The sequence below is a fragment of the Hibiscus syriacus genome, unplaced genomic scaffold, assembly GCF_006381635.1.
Source record: "Hibiscus syriacus cultivar Baekdansim isolate YM2019G1 unplaced genomic scaffold, ASM638163v2 tig00112637_pilon, whole genome shotgun sequence".
Lineage (NCBI taxonomy): Eukaryota > Viridiplantae > Streptophyta > Magnoliopsida > Malvales > Malvaceae > Hibiscus > Hibiscus syriacus.
Window position 1 is genome coordinate 274,269 of NW_024063374.1, and position 20,317 is coordinate 294,585.

The 20,317-nt window shown below is 34.8% G+C and overlaps 2 pseudogenes; both read right to left on the minus strand.

Annotated features, from left to right (window-relative positions):
* Positions 1 to 10,300: 10,300 nt before the first annotated feature.
* LOC120182344 lies at positions 10,301 to 11,680 on the minus strand (annotated as a pseudogene).
* Positions 11,681 to 12,767: 1,087 nt separating this feature from the next.
* LOC120182366 lies at positions 12,768 to 17,414 on the minus strand (annotated as a pseudogene).
* Between the last annotated feature and the right edge of the window lie 2,903 nt (positions 17,415 to 20,317).

Sequence of the window (20,317 nt, forward strand, 5' to 3'; positions counted from 1 at the left end):
CCGTAGGTTTCCGTAAATTATTTAAATAAAGGTTAATATTATTCATATTAGGATTCCGACGTAGATTTTTCAATTCTTAGGATCTAGTGTTGCCGCTGATTGTGATCAACAAACTCAGTAGTAGGCTTCCTTATCAGACTATTCAGACCGATACATGTGTATTTCCTGTTGGTGTTACATTACTGTTTTCAACTATCTGTTTGAACGGTTTTAGATTTATGATAATACAAAATATTTTTAAGACACAATACTTGATTTTCTGAACACAATTTATTTGAAATCTGATTTACTGTATATTTCTGATATGATACATGGATTACCATATTTTCGTATCTGATTTCTGAAAATGGAATATTTTCATGTTTTAATGGATTAAAATATCGTTTTCATTCTACTAAATACATTTTATTTCTGTCAATAGGGTTTTAATAGAGAAAGTGTCTCAGGCCTAGTCTATGACTTGTAAGGCCTTACCGCTTTCCGCAGGCTCCTCTGTTTTGTGCACAGGGTAAGCCCTCACTGGGTGTACAAGTGGGTGTATGGTTCTGGGGAGCCTACACATTCTGGTGATCAGATAGGGGTAGTGTTCATGTTTTTAAAGCATGTCTGATGAACTGATTTTTACTAAGGTTTTTTATCTGTATGTTTTTATACACCGTAAGGAGCACACTGAGCTTTTTAGCTCATTCCGTAAATTTTAACATTTTCAAATAATAGCAGACTATGCTAGCAGACTTGGTATCAAGAGCATCGACTACTCCTACTTTTTGTACTACTGTATATCTCTATATGCCTTTGTTATACTTTGGTGACACGTGTTTTGCTACCGTCTTGATATATCTGTATTACCGGTATTTTGTTCTGTAAATGTTTTATACTGTTTTCTGATATATATATATATATATATATATCGTATGGATCATTATTATGGATAAATTTCACATTATATTGTTATATGTATTTTAACGTTGTTTTAAATATAAAAAGAATTTCTGAATGCAATATGTGATTGCCTAGATTTGGGCATAACGTCCAGGCCGGGTCTAGGGGATTACAATCTTAGCATGCTGCGATTCTTCTTGTATTCACATTGCATTTCTACTCATTTGTCCTCCATGTAACCCTCTAGATCCGACTTAGGAGTTACAACCAAATCATGGTAGTTACAATGAATTGAGAAGTAATCAATGAAAATTCATAAATTATTTTTAAAAAGATTTACCAAATATAAGATCAAAAATAAATTCATGTCACATTTATAAAGAGGTTGAAAATAAATATTTAACCTCATACAATATAAAACCAAGACTACACTTTTTATAATCAAATTGATCATACATTTGGATAATCTGAAAATGACAGACGGAAAAAAGAGTAAGCTATAAAGCTCAATGTGTCATTCAAGTGAAACATATATTAATAAGATAACATAAATAACTAATTTTGACATGACGTAGCATAAAATATAAAAATTCAAGCAATAATATAATCAATTATTTATTATATGAATAAACATGACAAGACATTAACAACCTTATCTTCCGTCGTAGATAAATAGGATATGGACATTACCTTCCGAAGAGGAACCCAAACAGAATATAGTAATTAGAGAACAGGATGAGGTTGTTACCCTTCGAAGAGAAATTCAAAAAAAATATAATAATTAGGAAACATGATGAGGAATTACCCTCTGAAAAGGAACTTAAACAAAATACAAAAATATATGAATATGTAGATTATAAACATCATAACATTAATCAAGGATCAAACATGCTTGCATAATATATATTAGAAACATAACACGATATGAAAAAGTAAATATACAGTACATGTCAAGGAACACACCTATATCGGCTAATAATATCAACTAAGCCCTACGTTTCTCATTGTCGATAATACTAGATCTTACGGAATAGAAACCTAATATAACATAGTACTTAAGGATAGACATGGGTCGGGCCGGGTTGGATTTTTGACCACCCCAACTCTGACCGATTAATATACTCTTCCACCCGAAACTCAATCCGACCCGATTTGGGAAAGAATATATCCGACCTGACCTAGCATTCAAGAACTATCCCCAAATCAATAGATTCATTCCAAAAGTTAGGGCTCATTCAAAATGAAGAATAATAAAAAAAAAACAACCGATTCAACCTAGAAATTTGGGTTCATTCAAAATGAAGAATAAAAAAAACTCAACATATTCATGCTGTTAGAAATTTAGGGTTTCAAAACTCATTCTTAAACATTTATCAATCTGGATTAAAATATAAATGTTTCACACTAAAAAGAAATTCATAAAATATTAAATTCAAATATAATAGAAAATGTTTTTTTACAAAAAAATATCTTATGTTCGAATCCATGAATTTGGTTAGATTTTGCAGCTGCCACTTTTGATTGAATTAGTTTATTTTGATTTGAAATTCAAGATTTTAGTTTCTAAGTTTTAAAATTTCATATTAAATGAAAAATAGTTAAAAATTAGAAGAAATAAAAGAACAAAGGAAGATGAAATTAGAAGATAAATAGAGGAGAAAAAACACACATAGCAAAGGAAAGAAAAAGAATTGAGAGAAAACATTAGAGAGGATTGTTGGAACAACATCATAGGAGCAGAAATGAAAATGGGGAAAAAGAAGAAACCTTGATATATATATATATAGTGGTATTTTTGTAAATATATTAAAAATATATAAATATATTTCGAGTTGGGTTGGGTCATATATTTTTAATGTCTAATATGAACCCGACCTGAACCCGATAACCACTATCTTAAAACCCGACCTGACCCGTTCCAAATTTTAAAAGAAAAAACTCGATCTTATGGGGTCGGGTTTAGGGTTTAAAGTTTAGGGGTTTAAGGTTTAGGGTTTAACAAAAAAAGTCAACGATCAACTGTCACAGTCAGAATAGTTCGGTTTGAATAAGCTACTCGGTTCATTTAAGCCAGTTCAAAACCGATTCAAGATCGGTTTAGGTCAGATCGATTCAACCACATAAATTGGTATATTGAAATTGTCCCACACGCGCAGCGACGACGTGTGTCGCGCTTGGGACGTTGTCCGAATTTACACAAAATTTCAGATTTGTATTTTAGGACATGGGGAGTCAGTTACAGAGGTCGATTCGCGGTGGGGTTTGGTTGAGATACATCTTTTTGAAACACCCGAAGCAATACACCCCAAAAACGGTGACGATAGTGACATTGGATGTACCAAAGGTATCGAACAAATGAGAATATCAATCTAGGTCGAACAACACCGACAGTGGCAACCATGACGACCCGAACGACGATAAAAATGAAAGAAACCGAAGGATGGATTAGGGAGAAAAGGAGAGGAAAAGAATTGTAGTTTTGGGCGGTTAACTTTTGAAAATGGAAAAAAAATATGAACACTCGGATAAAAGGTGTTTTAATACCCTAAATTTAGGCTTATTTACATAAAAGTCCTTGCATTATTAGAATTTTCCCTGAAGGCACCAAAAATTCATAAAAATCATGATTTGACTCCAACTTTAAAGGTTTAAAATTTAACTCCTATTTTGGGTTGTGACACTCCACAAGTATACAAATAAAAATTGATACCGCATTTGTCTCATAATTTGCGTCTCATATTGAGTATGCATATAATTTTAGGAGATATATTTGACTAAGAGAAATGATAAAATTATCCCTAAAAAGTTATTGATAGATTTGATAAATTTATTTTAATAGGTGTAAAAGAGTGAGGCATATAAGGGTAAAAAAATATAAGTATTGTTTGTTGACTTTTCTAATTCGATAGTTTCAATGAGATAATTTTAAAAATCAAAAGAGACACACCTAGTGAACAGAGGAAGTAATATTCACCTTTTATTCGAGAGGTACCAGAATGAATCAACTGATTCTTTGCTTGCTCTAGCTTTCAGCTGCGAGAAGGAACAACATGATCAAATGTTTTAAGAAAATATTTTCATATCCTTTTTTATCTCTAGTTTCGTTCTTCTTGTAATAATCTTTCTTTTCTACAACAATAACAACAACAAAACCCTATTCCCATATGCAATGGGGTATAGGGGAGGTAGGGTAGTAGGCTGCCCCCAACGCCCAGGTTGAGAGTAGCTTCCGTGTAAGACCTCCGACCGTCATAAAATTAAAAATAAAGTTAAAATACAATGTATGTATGTATAAATAAATAAATATATAGTTGAACATTCTTCATATGCAGAGAATGATACACAGAAGTTAGCTATAGCAAGCTACGAGAATGAATAAAGTCAAATGGGTTTAAAACCTAAACCAAGGAAACACTACTCCACTACCCTAGTTCTAAGCCTTCAAAAACTCCAATGACATAAACGTATAAAAAGTAGAGGTCAATGGAAATTTCTACAAAGGAAATTAAAAAGCAGACATAGATGCTACACCCTATAGCTGTGACCCACAGTACTCGACTACCCTGATCTCAAGTCTCCATACTTTCCTATTAGAGGTCATGTCCTCGGTAAGGGCTAAATCCTTCAAATCAGATATCAAGCAGTCTACCCACTTCCTCCTTGGTCGTCCTCTCCTTTTGGTATCGTCAACTGTAATCGACTCTACCCTCCTGACCGCATCCGAAGATTGTCGCCTAAGGACATGCCCAAACCACTGTAGTCTTTCCTCCCTCAATTTTTTGGATACAGGCACCACCCCCAAGGACATCCTAATTACAGAGTTTGGTGTCATGTCCCACAGAGTCCGACCACATGTCCATCGAAGCATTCTCATTTCTGCGGCCTCCGTCCTCCTTACGCGATCCTTCTTGATTGCCCAATATTCTGATCCATACAGCAGCGCTGGTCTTATTGTCATTCTATAAAATTTTCCCTTAAGTTTTAGAGGCACATTCTTGTCACACAAAACTCCAGTAGCAACCCTCCACTTTAGTCATCCCGCCTTTATACGGTGTGAAACGTCATCATCTACACCCTCATCTTTATGTATCATAGACCCTAGGTACTTGAAACAATCCTTTGGGGGGAGAACTTGTCCTTCGATGCATACTTCTACATTTTCATCATTTGGTTTCCACTGTAGTTTGAACATAAATACTCTATCTTTTCAAAATTGATCCTTAGACCTTTTTTTTTCCAAATTAGTCTTCCAGGTAGCCAGTCTACTATTCAGCTCATTTTTTGTTTCAACAACTAGGACAATGTCGTCAGCGAAAAACATACACCATGGAACACCGTCTGGTGTCACCCAATAGATGTCGTCCATAATCAAGGCGAAGATGTAAGGGCTAAGAGCCGACCCCTGGTGGAGTCTAATTTCCACCGGGAATGCCTCGGTGTTGCCAACTGTAGTCCCGACGTATGTAGTAGATCTACAGTACATATCAAGAATCGCCCAGATATAAAGAGTTGGGATCCGTCTCATTTCGAATGTCTTCCAGATCGTATCGCGAGGTACGCTATCATACGCCTTCTCAAGGTCAATGAACGCCATGTGAAGATCTCTATTTTTTTCCCTATATTTCTCCATAAGTCATCGAAGTAGATAAATCGCCTCCATAGTAGACTTGCCTGACATAAAGCCAAATTGGTTTTTCGAAACCCTAGTAATCTGTCTCAACCTAGCCTCTATCACTCTTTCCCATAGCTTCATGGTATGACTGAGTAGTTTAATACCTCTATAGTTACCACAACGTTGGGGATCTCCTTTATTCTTATAGATTGATATCACAGTAAACTCTCTTCACACCTCTGGCATACTGGCAGTCTCTAGAATAATATTAAAGATGTTGGCCAACCACTTAACTCCCTCTTCTCCTAGGGTCAACCACACAGTGATAAGAATTTGATATGGACCAACAACTTTGTCCCTTTCCATCTTTTTTAGGGCCATTTTGACTTCCTCAAACCCAATCCTGCCAGTATGGCAGTTATTGTGTAACATCCTCAACACCGGGTTACTGACCAAATTGTAAATTTTAGAATTTGTTGATTAAAGTGGAAATGTTGAAAATTTCAATGATTTATTTATGGATATTTCCTGAAAGTTATTAATAATTATTAAAGAAATTAAAGGGAAAAATGATCATTTGTCATAAAAGATATTTTTTATCTCTTTAAAAATAGATAAACACGTTGGGGGAGAGTATCTGGAAAACTCTTCTTGTTATTGCTCTCTTCTTCTCCAACGTGCTGATTAAAGGTGAGTTTCTATTTAGTTGATTATTTGTTGATTTTATGAGTTAGTTTTGATCATTGGATGACAACTAAGCTTAAGGAAAGCTTAAGTTATCTTAAAATCAAAAGATAAAGGAGTTAGAGAAGATTAAAGATTTGGAGTTTTTGAGTGAAATCTTAAAATAAAGTTGATAAGTTGAATTTGAAGTTAAATTCGACTTGTCATCATCTTAATTAAGAGATATGAAGTGATAGAATTGAAATTAGAACTTGTTGAAATTTTGGTATGATTATTGATTTCTATATGGAGAATAGAATTTTGAGGTTTAAGATGAAATAAATGGATATAAATTAGTTTAAGTATGTATATTTGAGTTAAGAATATAAAAGGGGATGAAATATGAAGAATTGAAGTGGAAATAGAGAATTTTCGTGCAATGAACAGTGATTTCTGGGCTTGAACAAATTTCAGTTTGTGCAGGGGAACAGATTCCCCTCTGGGGGGTATCGATCCCCCCTAAAGAAAAAAAATGAAATTTTGGTTCATTAAACTAGCTTAAGTTATTAACATCAAGTTTGAGGTTTAGGCTTCTGATAATTATTTTGAAATGTTATAATTATGTAGATATTGAGCCTAAACAAGTTCCAGAATAATCAAAGGATTAGGATCGAATCAAAGCAAGGCTAAGGTGAGTGCAATTTAATTGTACTTATGCTATCGAAAAACATTGGCTTGCGATGAGCCAGTGATAGAGTTACTATGGTAAGAAGTGACTCCTAAAATGTTATATGATTGATATGATTCTTATGAGTGCATTTTAGTTTATAGGATTATAAGGAATTAGACTTGTGATAAGTCTATTTCCAATAGTTATAGTGTATGGAGTATTGATTATAAGGATGTGAATGACATGAAATGTATGTATACTTGATTATATGAACTGATATGTGCTTATATGTGCTATGTGATTTATGTGATATGCCATATGTGAAAATAAAATATTAACTATAGGAAAGGATTATATGAGTATGTGAAAAAGATGATTCAAAGTATATGTGACATATATATATGAACATATGTGGACAAGATATGACATACGTACATGAATAAATGAGAAATGATATAACCATATGAAATGATCTACATGATTATATATAATACGTGATTACATGCACTTGTGATACATGTTAAATGATATGAGATATATGTTTACACATACATATGGTATGTGACAGAAGAGAAAGAAATATGTGATCATATGAAATGTGATAAAGAGCTATGTGAAAGAACAAGTGATATGAAATGTATGAATGATAATGCCCATGTTATGTGATATGAGAGCTAGTGGTATAGTTGGCATGCCAAGAGTCGAGAGTTTTATAGGTCCTTCGGGACAATACAATGGTCCTTCGGGACAATACAGTGGTCATTCGGGATAAATTTCATATGCCACTCAGTGGGACTTATACGAGCTGTGGTGACAGCATTAGTGCACAACCTCAATATACTCACATACCTTCTGTTCTCACTAGTATACCATGGGCTAATAAAGAGATAATATCAAATACAATATATATATGATGTATATGTTTGTTTTTATGATACGAAATGTGTTATATGAATTATACTATGTTATGTGTGTTTTGTTATGAAATTATATATATGTGTTCCATGATGTATATGGAAATGTTCAACATATGCTTATATGATAAAAATGAATTAGTGATAACAATATGATTACTGATAAATACGTTCATGATAACTGTATATGTGTGCATTGGTTATACAATGAGAGATATGATTTTATATGATATGATAGTATTTGCAGATGTATGCTTTTGTTTATATGAAATGGTATATGGTTATACTATATGTTTTATATGCCTCACTAAGTCATCGACTTAGCGTGTGATTGTTTCACACGTAGGTTTGGAAAGCGATAAGAGAAGTAAAGAGGAACAAGACAGGTCAATTCTCCTTACCGAATATTAGATCAGAAATGTAGATCGAATTACATGTATTTTGTTAGAAAGAATTTAGTTGGCATGTAATAAATTAAAAAAATGTGTATTGGATACGCTCTGATCAAATTTTGAAATGTTTTAAACGTATATATGTAAATGGTAAATGTATAATGATTAACGTTTTAAATTTTATGAGTTTTATACATGTTTTACGAAAGTACTGTAGCAGGGTATCGGTTCCCTGTAGCAGGAGAATCTGTTCCCCTATTACAATATGGAAATTTTAACATTCGGGGTATTGTAGTAGGTACTGTTCATGGTACTATTCACTAATGTTCATACGGTATTGTTCACTATTCATACCGTATTTTATTGTTCATAAAACGTATATTTTCTTAAATTGGTTATAATAAACATGATTCAACAATATATTATCGTATTTTCTTAAAAAGAGTTCAAATGTTATGTTATTTTGCAATAATAAGGGTTTTGAAAAGTCAATGTGACATCTCGGACTCGTATCCGGGTCAGATACGGGTTGGGGTGTTACACATTGGCCGTAGTATGATGGTCGGCTGACCCATCAACATTCCTATCTCTACAGGGAGAGGCATCATTATTAAATAAGCCAAATAAGTAACTACCCCAAACCCTCTTAATATCATGATCTTTCACTAAAAGAACACTATTGTTATCCTTAATAAACCTAATACTACCTATATCCTTTTTCCTATTCTCCCTGGATTTTGCAAGCCTGAATATGTCGTTTTGTCCTTCCTTGGTGTTTAATATCTTGTACATTTCCTCGTATGCCTTATCCTTTGCTTTAGCCACTGTTTTCTTGGCTTCCCGCTTTGCCTCCTTGTATCTTTGCTTAACTCTCAATCTTTCTTCGTCGTCATTGCATTGTAGCAACTCCTTGAAGCAAGTTTACTTTGTCTTCACCTTAGTTTGGACTTCGTCGTTCCACCACCATGATTCTTTATGTTCCTTGACCTTCCCTGTCGACAACCCAATGGTGTTTTTGCCCACCTCTCTGATGGAATTTGCTATATTTTTCCATAACATATCTACATTATTTGAGTTTGTAGTTCCAAAACCTGTATGAGACAAAACCTTAGTCCTAAAGTCATCAGCTGTCGCTCCATGTAAGTTCTTCCAAAAGATCCTAGGTTTATTTAGTTTAGCCCTCCTAAGAGTGCTCCGCCCGTGGCGTACGTGGAACACCAAAACAAAAATATGTGTTATGATGCACATGCCTCTTCAGGGAACACCTTACAATCAATGTAAGCCCATCGATCCCGATTTCGAACCAGGATGTAGTCGATTTGGGTACAATGCCCCCCGCTATGGAACGTAATCAAGTTCACATCTCTCTTGTTAAAGAAGGAGTTAGTGACCACCATATCGTGTGCAGTAGCAAATTCAAGCAACGTACGTCCCTCCTCGTTCCTACTACCAAAATCGAAACCCCCATGAACACCGTCATACCCGTTGATTTCACTACCTATATGGCCATTGAAGTCTCCCCCTATGAAAACTCTTTGGTGCTCTGGAATGCTCCTAAGTACATCATCTAACGAATCCCAGAAGCAACGTTTCTCCCCCTCCCCTAGGCCAACGTGTGGGGTGTACACTGAAAGGACATTCACCACTTCCGCTTCTATAATAATCTTAATCATCATGATCCTATCACGGTATATGCATACTTCAACTACATTTTCCTTGAGCCTAGAGGATACCAAGATACCTACCCCATTTCTAGCGTTATCTACGCCTGAATACCACAACTTGTACCCGTTGCACTCTCTGGCGCGAGCCCCTTTCCACCTAATCTCTTGAATACATGCAAAATCTATTTTTCCTATTACTTAGTACGTTTGTCAGCTCCAGCAGCCTTGCATTTAATGTGCCTACATTCAACGTACAAACTCTAAGTCTAGTCTCCTTGACACCACTCTGTCGAGCCCGCCCCCTATACGTCCTATGGGATCTAAAAGAATGACATGACCTCAAGTAATAATCTACAGTCGAAGCTATGAGGAACTATGAAAAAGGAATCCGAAGAAGACAGAAGATGCACCAATAAAACGCTAGAGAATTGAATGGTACTAAGAAGCCTAGTTGGTTACTAAATAAGATTTTAATTTATAAAAAACTATTGTTATTATTATTGCTAAAAGCCTAGTATAAAAGGGTATTTACCGAGAAGAGGTGAACAAGAAAGGGTATTTACCCAGTATTTATAACAGATCCAAGAGGTGAGAATCAAGAGAGGACTTGAAATAAGTGATATTCAATGCATAATACTGCAGAAGACATACAAAGTGAGACGACAAGCATTGTGGAAGTGAATTACGTAAATAAGCTACTTGTTTACAGTGAACGCCAAAGTCTTGGATCTTATTGAGAGGAATCGTCATCGGGAGGCATATATCCTTCAGGGTATGTCCTGAAAGCTCCAATGTCAACTTTTCCTGCAGAAACAGTCCTTGTTGGATCAATTACAAGTTACAACCGTCAGGAAAGGTTTCTGAAACTGCTGGTTAAGCATTTGGGTTGAAACATCAATTCGACAGCCAGCATCCATACCCTGGATGAGAATGATACCATCCAACAACATTCTCTAATCATCCAGCCTATGAAATAATGGATGTTCATCAACATTAGCTTTATAGCAAAATCATACACCCAACCCAAGGGTAAGAAGAATAAAAACCTGTTTGTTGTTCTGGGAATAATCGACCATTTACTCGTAGGCATCAGCCTGAGCTCCGAGTCTCGATGCCTTGCCTTCAACAGGCAAAGCAAAGGCGTCCATGACAATGATGGCATCCCCATCGGTCTTGCCTTGCATCAACCTCATTATGGTGCCAACAGAGCGGGCGAGGGCGGAGATCTTAACGCGTTTAAAAAAGTGGGGATCACTGGCCCAAGGCTTGTCCTTTAGGAACTTGGCTCGAGCCACCTCGTCGTAATAAAATATGGAATTGGACAAGTGTCAAGCGCTTCCGCTGAAAGGATATTGTTATCGAAACTGCCGCCTATGTTAGTCCCGTTAATGTTGGTTGCTCCGAAGCATTCGCGTTTTATTGGGCTTGACCTTTTATTTTTTACTTGCTCCTACATACTAATTAATTGCATAATATTTTTTTTATCCTTCTAATGAACATTGATAATATTTTTCAATTCCAACACTAATTGTTTGTATCATTAATCAAATTATATATTACAATCTATAATCTCAGAGGGCTGCTGCAGATTTTCCCAATCCAGGTGCCAAGCAGGATGAATTCTCGCTTGAGGATGCTCTAACTGAACATGTTTCTGTTGTTCCGAATAGGTTCCACTAAATGTGCACTGCTGCTCCTCACAAAAATGTTTCTTCTCATCTAGAAGTAGACGAGTCTCATCAGCAAAAACCCTCCAGTGACTTCCCCTCTACAGAAGGGGCAAGCTTCATGTAAGAAGCACGGGATTGGGGGCTTCTTTCTTAAAAAGGTTCCAACGCCATAAAGACATTTTGCAGAATAATCTTACATGAACATGTTTCCATGGTCACTGGCAGGTGGTAAGCATTCAAACACCAGTAAAATCCAAATGCTACAAAACAAGGGCATCATAGCAATCAGGGGATCTTGAAGTTGTAGGTTAAGTTAATCTGAAAACATAACTTCATGCAATAGCAGGTAACTGATCTCCAAACAGAGTGATGAAGTCGCATCCAGATTAAAACTATTGAGATTATTATTTCTATTATTCATAATTTCTAAAATAAAAGCAAATAAAATTATTGAACTTTGATATCATAGTTGTTTCCACGTTTGAAACGAACACACAATTAGAGATAGACACGGAACCTGAATCTGATGGATTTCGACCCGATCCGACCCTCTTGGATCGAGTTTAAAAAAAATCAATTTTTGATTTTTTTTAGATTACGAGTTTAAATCGGGCTTGAATTTAAGGTGAAAATATAATTAAGGATAATTACAATAATATTCATATCTATATTATTTTTTTCAATTAGATCTTTATTTTATCAAATAAAAATAATATATATATGTGTGCGTGCACGCGTGCGCACATACACGTGCGCACATACACGTGTTGAGTCGGATGAGGTATAAATTTTATCTCAAAAAGCATGTAAGATGAAATCATCGTAAACTTGGGTCAGATCGAATTTCATGTGAAAGGTATAATTTTATTGAGTCAGATCGATTTGATAAAAAACTGAACCCATGTCTATTCCTATTCGCAATAAATCAAATGCCAATCGTGTAAGCTATGCAATCTACTTTGTTTTAAAACATGTTTTGAACTGTAACAGCCCAAATAGGTAGATATAAACTTCGGTTAACGAAGTTGAATTTTTTTAGGTTTTCTTAAAAACGAATCGACAAGTCTTCTTAAGCTATTTTTTCCTTGCTTTTTACCCGTGGCATTGACTTGAACATATCCAGGAAATCTATGGGCCAGGGACAATAAAAATTCCTAATAAAATTATGCCAAGGCCGAGACCGGCATCGAGTTGGAAGATGTACATATTTCTTGCAACCTCCAAGTTCTTATCCATCCATAAAAAAAAAAAATCCAACATCAAATTAATTGTACATACATCTTGGATACTACAAAAACTCCACTCCAACAGACAGGAAACTATTACAAAACTATTCGGGTCACAATGCCCACAGCAACTGTTCTTCCCAATGTCCTCAGAAACACCCTTCCAAGGGCTTTGCGTTTCGAAAACTCTTCCACACAAACTGCTTCATGCAAAATCACCTGAAAGAAGAAAATAACTCTTGAGGTCAAAACAAATTTGATTGCATTTATCAAGTCAATAACACAAATACACCGACTTGCCTCAACAACTGCACTCTGCTTAGCAACAATGCAGCGGGGTGCTTTCTTTGCAACTTTCCCAGTCTTTGAATCGAGTAAAGATGATATCCTTGCAATTCTTGCAGACTCCTTTGCATGGTGTATATGAAACTCCAACTGATATTCCCATATCAGATTATTAGATTGTTTATATAAACCCAAACATTACCAACAAATAATTACAAAATTTACAAGGGAAAATTGCCTGAGAACCGATTAAAATTGGGGTTGCACCATCCAAAACAAGCACCTTCAACTCCAAATGTTTAGCAAATGCAACTGGAAAATCAGGATGGCATAACACGCCACAAGCCAACACATGATTTGCATCCACTCCATGCAGGCTGACAGTAACATTATCCCCAGCTCTTCCAATCGTACAAGGCTGGGAATCACGCTCCAAGGAACGCACAGTTGCTATAATTGCAGATGGCATAACTAAAACCTATAATCACACACATTAAGTTTATGGTTAAGGATGATATGCATGTTATTATATTAAAACCAGAAAACTATATCATCAGTAACCAAAGTGGGAAGTTCGAACAGGTAACAATAACATCAATCAAATAAAGACACCAAGTAGTAAGACGGGAAAACAAATCCAAACTACTTTTATCACCAAGAAAATTACATACCTTTGATCCACTTCTTAAAGCTCCAGCCTCCAACTTGCCACATGCAGACACCTGCCCCTGTGAAGATGATTTTATAACATCACATATAGGCATATGTAGAGGCTTCAAAAAATCTCTAGGAGGTTGTAAGGAATCAATCGTATCTAATAGATTGGGTCCATGATACCTGTATTAAATTACCAAAGTTAATTTTTAAAAAATTGCCATGTCAAAGGGAAGCCGGGAAGAAAATTTTGACATATTTCTACAGAGAACGAGGTATCTCGTCTAAGTTACAATAAATTTAATTACAAAATTAGCAGTGTGATGCACAATATCTTATGTAATGAACACCACAATGCTGTTTTGTAGACTAAACACAAACGTGTAAACTTGTTTGAACCAGATAAATCGAGGGATGACAGGAATTGAAATAGATAAATTGAACCATATGATCAGAGTTGCATCTATCAAGAAAGATACATCAAGTTGCAGAAGGTGGTACTTAGCTGTAAATTGTCATTCAGAATTCGAAAAAGCAGAGCCAAAACTGAGCAGCAAACTAATATAATCTCCTACAAAAATCCAGCCATGATGCTTCTTCCCCACAAGATTTCATTAGGATCTGTTACAACTAACTTTTTCTATATTTCAGTCGATAGGGACTGAAGTACATCTGGATTCAAAAGCGTAGTAACTTCAAATACATGCAAGAAACTCACCAGGACAGACGGAAATCCGAAGGTGCAGACACCAAATTCTGATTTTCAGCAGCACTCAGTGGAATCCATGAGACACAGGAATCCTTAAAACCACAAGAGCATAGAAATGTCCCAAGCTGTGATATTATCAAATCAAACCGATCCTTAGAATAGTCTACAGCATCCATTTTGTTAACAGCAACTATAAGCTGATCAACGCCAAAACTTCGGATGAGTTGTGCATGCTCCCTAGTCTGTCCTTCTGTGCCATCCATACCAGCTTCAAATGAACCAATAGAAGCATCTATTACAAGAATAGCAGCATCAGCTTGTGTTGCCCCAGTTATCATGTTTGGAACAAAATCTGTGTCCTGGGGAGTCGAGGACAACGACATTTTTTTTATATCTTTTTGAATCAAAATAAGCTACAGCCACTGTCATAGTAATTCCCCTTTCCCTTTCTTCAGCACTCTCATCCAATGCCCAAGCGTAAGCAAAGGATCCTTTTCCCTGATTGAATATAAGTGCAAAAGAAATCAGATTATGGACGTGTTCACATAAAGCAATCAGAAAATATTCATGAGATACCTGCAATTTGGATTCTTTTTCATATTTGTGCATTTCTTTTTGGGATATTCGACCCAAAACGTGAAGCAGTCTACCAGAGAGGGTTGATTTTCCAGAATCAACATGCCCAACCTAAGAGATGTGAAGAGTTATATATAATCAAATCATGTTAAACTGAAAAAGATAGAAGATGATATCACCTAAAATTGTAGGATTCAAACTCGAAATGTAACTTACAATTGCGAGATTTAGTTGACCCAGTGAATGTTCTGCTTTTTCTGGGAGCATCCACTTTTCAGGTTTATACCATGCATATGAATTTTCTCTTCCAGGGTTTGTATCATTGGAGTGCCCAGATTCAGCATAAAAAGAAATGTTCTTCAGATTACTGGCAAGATCATGTGCCTTACCTCCATTCCTTGAAGCGCTGCTATTATCCACCATAATATTTCTTTCTTTTGGCATCAATGATGGTGAGCTTTTCCCACTATATTGCATATTAACAGCAACACTGCTTTCATCTACATGATCTAGACAACTTTCCGGAACTGGTGCAGAAGAGTTATCTGAAGTTCTGGAACCTGCTGGTGCATCAACTTCTAAATTCTTCAGAAAAGTGATCTCATCCAGTCTATTGTGCTTGTCTTCTGCTGTTGACACATTTGAACTATGTAAACTTTTAGAACTTACTTTAACTGCCTCATCCGCCCCAACCACATTCGCGTGAACTCTGGAAGATTTTAAGTCAAAAATGTTGGCTGCAAGTGAATGAAAGCCTGGAATAAGATACAACCAAGATCAACTCGGTACAAATCAAAAGTTTACAAGACCCATTCACTCTAGGTCTATTTTAAAGATGGAAAACCGTCATGCTTAAACACACTCTTAAAACACTCCGAAATGAAAATGTATAACAAAGAATAAAACCAGCATCTATTTAAAATGCAGACTTGCATTTGCATATTTATTTCAAGATGCAGAGAGAGATAAATCCAAAGAGTAAGACAGCGATATTATGAGATGTGTTGTACCTTACTCCAACAATTCATTCTAAAAAAAACTTAAGAGTTCAAAAGAAATGGTTCAGTGATACTGAGCACTATTTTTAAGATGTAAAGAAGTAACATAACTCCCAGAGGGACCATCCAACAGCAGAATCCAGCAATCTTGGGAACAAAATGTTTTTATTGTTTTCGAAAAAAAAGATTCTCAAATTTAAATAATATTTGTGGTAGATATCTATGTCCTGCTTCAACATATTCCAAACCTATGCGGAGACAAATGGGTAGGAGAAACTATAATCTTTATGGAATTCACGAAATAGTTCTTGGTCATTCCCAAACGTGTGCAAGTTATTATCCTATTTCACCACAAAAGCATCATTCACTGATGTATAAAGAAACTCGGCCATAGCAGATACTCCAGAGTCTTTGCATATGCAGTTAACTGCAGGAAAAAGATCAAATCTAGAAAAAAAAAAAAGGCACCATTTAATCTAACGTCAAAAGAAACCTGTGAACTAAATATAATTAATTTTATATGGTACATCCAAACACTCACAAGCTATCTGCTTGACAATTTCCTAAGGAAAAAACAGATCCCAGGCATGGAGATAAAGAGGAACAGAAAAGAAAAAGAATGATCTTAGCACATCATATAAGAAAAAGAGTATCTCATTCTCCAATACTAGATAATATACTATACATAGAAACACCGATAGGATAAGGGAAATTGTAACATACCTGCTCTCTTCTCATCATAGGTTAAGTTTTTGAGCAAAGGACTACGAAGAACCCCACAAATATCACATGATGACATGGTTTCATCATTATCATAGGTACATACAGCGCAACGCCACACACTGTGTTTGACTGTTTCTTGTTCGGGAGGTGTTTCCGCTGTTTTATGAGACAGATAGCATTCAGTTAGTAAGAAGACAGAGATACAAGTATAAGTGCTGTTAACCATTTTGCTTCCAATCAAATTGAGGTAGTTATCTTTGAGAGCCTTAAGTGAAATGTAGAGCAAACCAACAAGAAAAACAGATGGCCTGATTGGTATCTCAGCACAAAGCTAAGATATGACAAGAAAAAAAAATCTACTCACCGTTGTCTTCTACTTCATATCCATAGTCATATTCATCGTAGTCATCATCATCATCATCATCATAATCAACTCCATAGTTAACTTTTCGAGGCATAGTTCTAGCAGCCAAAAAAACAATCAGATGTTTCAATTAAAGGCCGAAACAAGTTGAGAGCAAAATTTGAAGTTTAAGCTAAGAAAATAGTCGCATATGCTTAATAGATGCAGGAATTCACCGGAAACCCAAGTAAACTTTAATTGATAATAAGATTAAAGGCTTACGAGCTCAACCTTAGCCTAAAATGAAAACGTTGATAACTAAAAATAGCCATAGTAGAATGAGATGGAATCCGATGCGAAGTTTATTTTCGCCCCCGCATCAATAATACAGAAACCAAGAAATCCTTCAGTTAACCGAGCATATACTCTACTGCACTTATGGGTTTCCCCCCCCCCCCAACTACTTCAGATTTGAAGAGCTTCCTTAAAATAAATTTTAAAAATAAAAAAATAAAAAAGTAGAGATTCAAACTGTCTGACTTAGGTGAGGAGTGAGCTTGACATGTTTTAAAGTTTTCGGAGCAATCAAACAAGGTTGAGCGTGAGTTATGAAAATTCAATCTGCAAGCATTATGTTTTGGAATCACATTCTATTATAATTTTCTTGGAATTTTGACCCCAATATCTCACTAGTCTTAAAGAAAAAGAAAGAGTAAGCGAAAAATGTACCTGACTGAGGCCGCCGAGGCTGAGGAAGATGAAGTCAATTGCTTTTTTTTTTTCTAAATCATTTTTGCAATCCAAAAATATTTGCCAAGCAAACGGAAAGGGCCTATTTCAACGCTTCTTCAAAATGGGCCGGGGCTACACACCGCTTCTCTCTTTACTTGTGGTAGTATTTTAGACCAAATAGATCAAAAACTTTGTAATTTATCGTAAATAAAATACGAAACTGCTCATAGAAATGGATTCAATCTTAATTCCATTTTTAATTAATATTTTTTTCTTTCAATATTTATAGATAAAATTAAATCACATAATTTTATTAAAAATTACATAGTATAAATTTATATATATATATATATAAAAAAGACGAATCACAAAAATATTCTCTTTAGATTAGATTTAGGTGATATTTGTTTTTACAGAGGTAAAAGGTCTGCCGTCTGCGGACCACATCTGCAGGCATCTGCAGCAGAAGAGGTGGATCAAAAGTCTGCAGTCTGCAAGAATAAGACTGTTTATTTTTTAACGTTTGCAGAATGCTAAAATAAACTGAAATATAAATTAACTGATTTTTTAAACTTAAAAGAGTTTTGCAATACTGAAATTTAAATAATTTTAGTTTTATAATACTGAAATTTAAATAATCCATGCAACAACAATAATAATTTTTTTTAAATAAATCAATCCATATTTTAAAATAAATTTTTCCATATTTTAAAATAAATCAATCTATATTTTAAAATAAAATTTTTCATATTTTAAAATAAATCAATCCATATTTTAAAATAAATCAATCCATATTTTAAAATAAATTTTAAAATAGATTTAAATAATTTTAATATTCTTTGAAGATGTTTGAAGACCTTTGGAGACATAAAATTATGTTTGCACCCAAAAGAGCTCACGCAGACGTTAGAAGAGCTTTTGTCTTCTAAAAAACAAACGGTCTGCGAAGTTCAATGTCTGTGCGTGGTCTGCGCGACGTAAATATAAGAACTTTGTAGACCTTACACAATAAAAATAAACACCACCTAAACGTCAATGTGACCATATATTTTACCACTCTTTTACATAATACATTAAAAAGCGCGTAGAAACTATTACAAATGAGAATGTGACTTAACATTAAATATATACGCGTCATTCACTTGTACGTTACGCAAAGTTGCTACATTTTCTTTCAACGTATCTTAACGTGTAATTGCATTCCTCTTCTTTTTTGGGGTCAACTTTTATAATGCATTATTGCAATTGTATGCTTCAAAAATAGATTGCAAATGATTTTAATGATTAAAAATTGTTATTATTTTTTGAAATTTTAAATTCGAACATTATATATATAATAGTGTAAATATTTAATAATAAATGATTGAAAGTTTATAAATAAATATTATATTGCATTCATTCTAGACTCATAAAAAAAATAGCCACGATTGGACTTGGGAGATGTAATATTAAGGAATGTGCAAGGTGGTCACTTTTGTTGAGATTCCAAATTCAAAACCATTGAAAACAACTTATTATATATTGTTATTGTAGAGATGCAGAGAGAATGTCTCACGTGCACTCACATCTCAGATTGCAAAGTGACATGTCACTCGAATACACGTGGCAGAATTTATCGGGTGTGAATGAAGCGTCGCCGTCTACTTCACGTGATGCCCCACCTGCTCTTGGATTGGGCGATTTGACCTAACTGATTTTTTTCTAAAATTCGCTAACATCCGTTGACTAATATTTCCCGAAGTAGTACATTTTCGGTTGAGATGGCACAAAGGCGCATTCTGGGGACATGTTTTACCTAGGTTTTTACTGACTCGAATGCCACGTGTGAAAGGTGCATCCCGGGGATGCGTTTTCACGGGATTTTGATGGATCAGCTGCCACGTGGGGAAGACGCATCCCGGGAACGCGTCTTCCATTAAATACCATTAATGCCCCCATCCGTTTTCCCCCCAACTACCCCTCCTCCTCCCCTATATAAACTCTCTCAATTCCCCTCATTCTTCACACCAAAACATCTCTTCCTCTCTTATATAACTCAAATTCTCATTTCATTTGAGTTTTAAATTTCTTATTATTGGTAAAAAAAATTTGTTTAAGTTAGTATTTTTTTAAATAGTTGTTATATTTTTTATTATTATATTTATATAAATATTATTTTTTATTAAAATAATATTTATATAATTATTATTTATTTAAATTAGTTAATTAATTATTTTTTTGTAGTAATTATATTTTTTTGTTTGAAGTTATAATGGAAAGTGAAATGTTGTTGCGATTGGATGCAAATCATATCTCCAAACATTTTAGTGATATGGTAATATTTTTTATAATTAATGTTAATATTTATTATTATTTTTAATTTAGATTTATAATGAATTTATATTAATTATAAATTTTTATAATACATATTATTTAGGAAACTGATCATATTTTAGAGACTTTTATTAAAAACCCACGTATACCGACACCGGAACGTATTTTATCATATTTGTCTTCTGTTGGGTTCGGGTATATTGCAACAATTATTGGCGGTTGCAAACTCGAACCTGTCCTAATTTCTTCATTGATTGAGAGGTGGAGGTCCGAGACACACACATTTCATCT